Source organism: Fukomys damarensis, unplaced genomic scaffold (genome assembly GCF_012274545.1).
Source record: "Fukomys damarensis isolate Sample0158 unplaced genomic scaffold, DMR_v1.0_HiC HiC_scaffold_23, whole genome shotgun sequence".
Taxonomy (NCBI): Eukaryota; Metazoa; Chordata; class Mammalia; order Rodentia; family Bathyergidae; genus Fukomys; species Fukomys damarensis.
In genome coordinates this window covers 12,832,425-12,840,840 of record NW_022900935.1, presented here as the reverse complement: position 1 = coordinate 12,840,840, position 8,416 = coordinate 12,832,425, and positions in this window count along the sequence as shown.

Below are 8,416 nucleotides of genomic sequence, written 5' to 3'. Positions count from 1 at the left end.
AAAAAAAAAAAAAAAAAAAAAAAAAAAAAAAGTAATACAAGGCTGGGGGTGTGGTACCACGGCAGAATGTTTCCTAGCATGTGTGAAGCCCTGGGTTCCGTCCCCAGCATCACAAAAAGTAAAAATTAATTAATTAATTAAAAATAGTACATTTGTATAGTTCACAAATTTAAAATGTAGAAAATGACGACTATTCCTCCCCCATTTTCTTTCACCTAGCTCCAAATCCATAACTACTGTTCATTTCCTATATATCTTTCTAGATTTTAAAAATTAATATGCATGCATTCATATTCTTATTTTTAAATATAAAACTTTAAAAAAACTTTACCTTTGAAAAAGGATTTGTTGCGGGGGGAGAAAAGAAAAAGAATTTGTGTACTACTTAAAGCAGTGTTGCTGTTATTGTCAGTATTTTAGGAAATAAAAACATCTTATGATTGTTCAGCTGGCCCATAACACTTGCCAGGCTATGTTCTGACATTCCCAAATATCGACTTCATCAGCATTAAATGTGCTCATCTTTAAATTGTCCTCGTTCGCACTGAGTTTTATTTCATCCAGTCATGAAAAAAAAGGTTCATAGAAGAGGTACAACAGTATTTATCTTCTCTAGCAGAAGGAAACCACTATTTAGGACAACCTTAAAGAAAGAACTTTCCAGGGATTAAATGGTGAATGAAGCACTGGCTTCTAGAGTTGGCTTGACCCCAAGATGCATGATGTCCTCTTTTCAACCAATTCTCATCATCTGCTTCCTGGTTTTTTCTGAACATAAGCAGATTCATCTACAATTTGTGTTAGCTTGGAGGGATAAGTCCTTGTGGCCATGTTATCTCTTAGAAATTTCCAATATATTATATTTGGAGATGCTTTACTATTTTTAATGTGACTTATTGATTTCTGTTTTTGTTTTTCTTGAGCCAACTCCTACTTTATTTTTCTGATCTTTTTTTTTTTTAACAATAAAACTTTTGAAAGAATTGTCCACATTCACTGCCTCTATTGCTTTATCTTCTATTCTTTCTTTGGGACATTCCAATGTGTTTCTTTCTTTCTTTTTTTTTTTTTTTTTTTTTTTTTTTTTTTTTTTATTTTTTTTTTTTTTTTTTTTTTTTTTTTTTTTTGGTACTGGGGATTGAAGTCGGGACCTTTCACTTGCAAAGCAGGCGGTGGAACCACTGAGCTAAATCCCCCGCCCTCCATTGTGTTTCTACCCATACCAATTCACTGAAATGGTTTGGTTTTATATCACCAGAGATCTAATTCTCTGGTCAACTCCTGGGCCTCATTTTACCTGTCCTATCAGTGACATCTGACAAACTGGTAATTGATCCTATTTCTTGAAATACATTTATTTAGCTTTCAGACCACAAACACTTCTGATTTTTCTGCTACTTTACTGATCCTCTTGGTTTAACTGAGTTATAAATCTAAAATTGCTCAGGGGTCAGTTCATCTTATACTCTGCAGATAATCCAATCCAATCTTTTGGCTTATACTGATGACTCCTTTATTTCTTTTTTTTTCCCTTCTGGTACTGGGGATCAAATTCAGGACCTTGCACTTCCCAGGCACAGTGCCACTGAGCTACATCTATCCCCTGACTCCCCTATTTCTATTGCTACTGCTTTTGTCTCTCTGGAATTTTAGACTCAAATGTTCATTCCACTTGGGTCATCTTAAATTTAACATGTCCAAGACATTACTCTACCTTACTCTTGCTTCTTCCTCTGCTCACTCCTTCAAATTTATTGTTTTTCATTTCAAATAACGGGCAACATCATTAACCTAATTGTTAAGGCTAACAAAGAATCAATCATCCTTAAATCATCTCTCTTTTTTTTCTACCCCAGAATCCAATTTATTAGCAGCAAAACTATTTGTTAAACATCAATGGTGGCTAATTTTAAATGTCAACTTAATTGGATTGAGAAATGCTGAGGAAGTTAGTAAAGTATACTTTTGGGTGTTTTTATAAGGGTGCTTGGAGAGACAACTGGCTTGTGGGACAGCAAACTGAGGTGGGAGACTCCCCATGAATGTGGGTAGTATTATCCAGTAGACTGGGGATATGGATAGAACACAAGTGGACGAAACTGGAAACCATGCCTCTCCTCCCAACACATGCCTCCCCACTCTGCTTCCCGGCTGCCGTGAAGCGAGTAGCCCTCCTCTGCCATGACCTTCTGTCATGGAATTTCTGCCTTGCCATAGGCCTAAAGCAATGGACTTAGCTGATCATGGACTGAAACCTCTGAATCTGAGCCAAAATAAACCTTTCCTCCTTTAAGATGATTTTCTCACATGTTTTGTCATAATGATGGAGGCTAACACCGCCTCCAGAGCATATGTCTTGTTTTTTTTGTTTAGTTTGGTTTTGTTTTTTGGTACCAGATATCCAACTCCAGTCCTTGCACTTGAGTTTTGTCATAATGATGGAGGCTAACACCGCCTCCAGAGCATATGTCTTGTTTTTTTTTGTTTAGTTTGGTTTTGTTTTTTGGTACCAGATATCCAACTCCAGTCCTTGCACTTGCAAGGCAGGTGCCCGAACCAATGAATCTCTGGCCTAAAACATGTATCATGAATTCAACTAGTTTTCATTATTCCCACTGCCAATGCCTTGTCCCAGACTAAGTCATTGCCATTTCTCACCTGAACTGCCTCAAAGCCTCTTATGCCACCCTTGTTGCCTTATGGCTTATTCTGCACATGGTCTCCAGAGGATTCACATATAATTTTTTTTCGGTCTCTAAAGGCTTTCCATCAGATACAAAATGAAATAAAAACCCCTTACCATGGCCTGCAGGACTTTCATAATTTGTCTTTGCTTACTTCTGTGACTTCTTCCTCTGCCTCTCTCTTCCTGGCTTCTGATAACATTGGCATATCTAGCTGTTCTTGAGGACTTCAAAGGTTTCTGCAAGGAGATTTTATCCTTGCCGCAGACATTTGTACAGCTGGCTTTTGGTCATCATTTAAGTTTCAGCTCCAGTGTCATCTCCTCAGAAACATATTCTCTAAAGTAGCTTCATTGCAGTTACATCCTATCACCCTGTTTCATTTTCTTAACATTCTCTGAATTTATCTAATATATCAGATTTGCTTTAAAACATATTCCCATCTAATGATTAAAATAGTAATAACTTCTTTTGGACAGAAGCAGTCTTTCCTGTAATTGTGTTCTACCTCTGTGAGTGTCCCTAAAATGGTGTCTGTGTGTTTATGAGGCATTATGGTTGAAGTAGCTGGAGACCTTGAATGCATTTGGGGTCCCTGTACTGTTCCATTTCTTCCAGGATGCTCAGCAATCTGCTGTTCACATTTTGTAGCTTGGCCTCCCTGAGCTTGCTCTGACCCTGGAGACAAACCACAACTCTTCCTGAGGTTTGCCTGTTACTCCTTTTTGTTTTCAGACCAGAGTAACCTACAGAGCTGCTTCCCCCATATTTACCAGCCATTATTCTTGGCTACTTTTTCTGTTCTTCTGCAGGCTATGTGGGAACTTCTAGATATGTTCTATATTACACAGGAGCTAAGGGCCATTCGCTTTATGGAGCTCTTTCCAAGCTTCTGGATTTAATTTTCTGAATACAATTTTGGGTTCCTCTTCTTAGAAAATATTCTTCTGCCCTCATCACATAAACTTTAAGTGCCATAAAACCTGGATTTACCCCCTGGCTGAGAGTCACTGTGAAGAACCTTCTTTCTTATTTTTTTCTTTTGTGGTACTGGGGATTGAACTTGGGACCTTGCGCGGCAGACGACTGAACCACTGAGTTAAATCCACAGCCCACCTTTCTTTTTCAACAACTGTGATATCTCTTTTATCCAGATATGGTTGGCTGTTCTGTGGTGTGGGCGTAGTCAAGATGTCATCACTGCTTACCAAATAGGAGAAGACTTACTACTTGCTCCCAAAGACTCCCAAAGACTACTTACTCCCAAACAGAAGACTATGAATCCTTACTGTTTTGAAGAGCTGGAAGACAAAGACACATGTCTTTCAAGTGATCCCTCTCTTACTTCTTACTTCCTTCTTCTCTCTACTTTTTAATCACAAGAGCTGGCCTTTCCCTTCACTATGTCACAACCTCAAGGCTTAGCTGTCCTAAGATGAAAAAAGTACTTGGGCTGGGGATTTAGCTCAGTGGCACTGCACCTGCCTCACAAGCGCAAGGTCCTGAGTTTGATCTCCATACAAAAAGAGAGAGAGAAAGAAGTACGGTACATTTTTCTGGAGTGTGGGAGAACTGTGAGATTCTTACCATTTGCTGCACCTCACAGGTTAAAAGTGAAACCGAGAAAATTGGCAACTTCTTTTTCATTCTGTTAAGCCTACTCTATTCTCTCTCTCTCTCTCTCTCTATCTCTCTCTCGCTCTCTCTCTCGGGATTGAACTCGGACATTGTGCTTGTGAGGCAGGCAGCTGGCCACTGAGCTAAATCCTCCGCCCTATTCTCTCTTGAAGGGAAAAAACTCTCAGGGCTGCACTTCAGTTGAGTCTATAATGGAACATGACCTAAGAAAATTAAAATGAATCAGCTTGATACTTGCAAAACATTCTCCATTGTATTCATTTTATTTTATTATTATTATTTTTTTGGTACCAGGGATCGAATTCAGGTCCCTGAATTAGCTCAGTTGTGGAACCACTGAGCTAAATCCCAGGGCCCATTTTATTTATTTTCAAGAAGTCAGTAAAATGGATTTGTAGGTGAATTATCCTATTTAATTAAATTATTACTATTATTATTATTATTATTATTTTGAGACAGTATCTCGCTATTTAGTTCAGGTTGGCCTCAGACTCACAATGTAGCCCAGGCTGGCCTCAAACTCACACAATTCTCTTGCCTCAGCCTCTCAAGTGCTAGGATCACAGGTGTGTGCCACCGCACCCGGCTTCAAGGTGTATTGAATTTTTTTTTTTTTTTTTTTTTTCTTGAAATCAAACTCAGGACCTTGCACTTGAAAGGTAGGCATGGTACCACTGAGCTAAATCCCCAGCCCTATTATTATTATTTTTGATACAGGGTCTTGCTTTGTAGCCCAGGCTTGACACAAACTTGTTATGTAGCCCAGGCTGGCCTTGAACTTGTGACCTCCTGCCTCAGCCTCCCAAGTGCTACGATTACAGGTGTGTATTACCACATCCAGCTTACAGTGGACCCTCAAGTTACAATAAGCCTGACATGAACATCTTGGGTTATGACCACAATTTTAGTTTTATGACCAAAGTCTTGAGTTATGATCCAAAACTGGCTGCTTGTGCTTCCAGATGGTCTCAGATACAGATTTAACCCTTAAAGAGTTATGGAAGGAACATTACAACATCCTTTACTGTTTGGGGTTAATTGAGAAATCCTGGGCCAATGTCCCTGTAAAGACACTGAGATCTGCCTATATACCGAAAAGATTTGAAGGCTCTATAGAGGAGCCTGAGCCTTCAGTTGATCAACTTCATTTACAATCGGCCATCATGAGCAAACTGTTTGTCAGTTAAGAGTCTGTATTTTATTTAAATGTTGGAATATAGTTTAAAAATAAAAGAAGACAAAATAATACCCATGGTGATAGGAACTAAAAGTATTCCAAGAGATTTACAGATGTAGCTTATATTTTTTCTCCCAATAACCCATTTTTCAGATGGGGAAACCAAGTCATAAATCTAGTAACTTGATTAAGATCACATAGGTATACAGAATACAAGCTGAGTATATATTTGTGGGACAGATTTGACCATTAGGCCACCAATGTACTACCTTTAGTTTATATTTCAACTATGTAAAACAGAAGAGCTAGTCTTTGAATTCTGACGAGGCATCTCTGCTTGCTGACGTTGCACCTCTATGAACACTTGGTAAAACTGTGATTAACTTTGCAATGCTCACTTAATGTTGGTTGTTGGTTTTTTCTCCTTCCTCCATATGGATGATTACATTGATTATTCCTGGAATACACAAGTCCTGCTGATCATTCAAGACCCAATACATCCTTAATATCTGTATTAACAGTCTGATACAGGAGAGCGCCCTAGGCTGAGGGTCAAGATGCCTGTTCCAGTCCTGACATTGTTACTAATCTTTTGTGTGATCTCACGTAATTTACACCTCCCTTGGGTCGGTGGCTCCATCTATAAAATGTAGAATTGAGGCCAAGATTGTAGCTTAGTGGTAGAGTACTTGCCTGGTATGTATGAGACCCTGGGTTTGATCCACAGCATAATGCCCCCCGCCAAAGTGGAATTGTACTAAATCAACGGCTTTAAACTGTGTTCTGAGAATCCCAACATTTTTCTTTTCTTTTTTTTTTTTTTTTTTGGTACCGGGGATTGAACTCAGGTCCTTGCGCTTGCAAGGCAGGCCACCGAACTGCTGAGCTAAATCCCCGGGCCCTCCCAACATTTTTCTAATGATGGGTGGGGTCATTAAAGAAGGAGCAGAGGGAGGCAAAGCAGGCTGGGTAAACAGGCTGGTGGGCTCCCTACTTCTAATTCAAATTAGCAGTTCCCCTTTAAGCCTCTAGATTTCATCAGAAGGGAGTATTCCACTGCCAATAAAAGAGGTGGTAACCACTATACCTTTTTTGTACGTACATTTCCTGGAACTTATCTTTTCTTGGCCTCTCTTATTTCCTTCTTACCCTGGGCATGCAACTAGAGGATCAAAGTATTTTTAAAAATCCTGCCCAAGGTCAATATATTTGTCTTTCCTTTTTTTTTCTACCTAGCAGAGAAATTAAATATAAACAGACCTAAAAATGAGCAGCATGGAAACAGTAATTTGATGGTGTTTAGCAGGATGCCTTATATTAGAAAACTTTTGTGGTTCAAAACAGCTACCAAGCGATACACACAGTAAGTCACATGAAGTTGCACCCTACTATCTTGTGAATTTAGAAGTTGCTCATTCCCATTTGAAGGTCTAATTATGGGGATCGAATCGCCTCCAGGAGGCAACTTCTTTGTATTGCTATAAATCGCCCAATTGCCCTTAAGTGATCATTAGTGGAATTAGGGGATTTTTCTCCACCTGAGGCTTGGTGGGGGGAGGGTATTAGAATGAACATAAGAGGAATGAATCCAGCCCTCATTCTCCTTAGCCATCTTTTGTTGTTGTTGTTTGTACCAGGGATCAAACTGGGAACTTTGCGCTTGAGCACGAGCTAAATCCCGGCCCTCTTTTTTTTGGCACTGGAGCTGGAACTTAGGACGGTGCAGTGACATTGCGCTAAATCTTTAGCCCTTAGTCATCTTCAGTTTAGGATGCAGTTTAGGTTTTAGGGCAAGATAGACGTAAATCTACTTTCTAGTTTCCTACTTAGATTTAGATGTTCATCCTTTAAATCAGGTTCTTAAGCTTCTTCAATGGAGGTGAATGAGGACACATAGTAGCCGTAAGTCATCACACATCTTCCCAGGAGCACACAATATTCTTGAACTATCATGGCACCTTCGTTTTTAATGTTCTCTCTTGCCGTGAGGTCAGTTTGGTGCACTGAATATCCTCAGGTCTGTGACTCAAGTCTTCATTCTAGTTTCACATCAGGAACTAGGTATCTTGGGGGTAAATTACTTCCCAGGACCAGGCAGCAACTTTGCCATTGATAACACCAGAGTAGGACAGTTCCTAAGATCCTTGCTCCTTTTTATATTTTAAGGACAAATTATTAGTGAGGAAATTTTCTTCAAATGTTCAGTTCAATCTTCATAAATCATCAAATGATCTTATTTGTTAGGTTATGGCAATTAGTCCTCGATATTCTATGCCTTGTGCTTCACATCTGGCTGTTGAAAGGTGGAAAAGTTGGTTTTCCTTTATGTGTCTGGTTCCTTTATTGACTGCGATTCCTCATGTTGAGAGATCCAATGAGAACTTAAGGTCATCATCTTTTCTTTCCAATGGTATCTCTGTAGTCAACTTAAGAGGTGATGTGGACCCCTCACTGACATTTCACCCAATCTTCCAGATTGTCTTTTTTACGAATTTCTTTCATCTCTGCGTCATGGTCCCTTTAAGGGAGCGGCCATAGTTGAGTGGTGGGAGCAGCTGCTGGCAGCAAAGAGATTTGCAGGATTTGGCCTACCCTGGTCTACTCACCGCGCACGCTCAGCACCGGGGGCTTGGTGGGAAAGGAGGGAGGGACTTGTGGTGCGCATGCGTATTAGGGACGCGCGCAAGGGGCTTGTTTGGCGTTCCCTTTAAGAAACCGCAGGCGGAGGAATTTCTCTGAGAGAAAATAATCCTACTCACGGGGGCCCTTGGAGGCCATTAACCCCCGGAGTCCCGGCCCCCCCTCTCCCGGGCAGGCCCTACCGCCCACGCGCACACTCGTGGGACCCTCGGAGCTGTGACCCGGCACGCGGCATTCGCCCCCCCTTCACTCCTGCGCCAGGCCCGGCTGGGCCCGG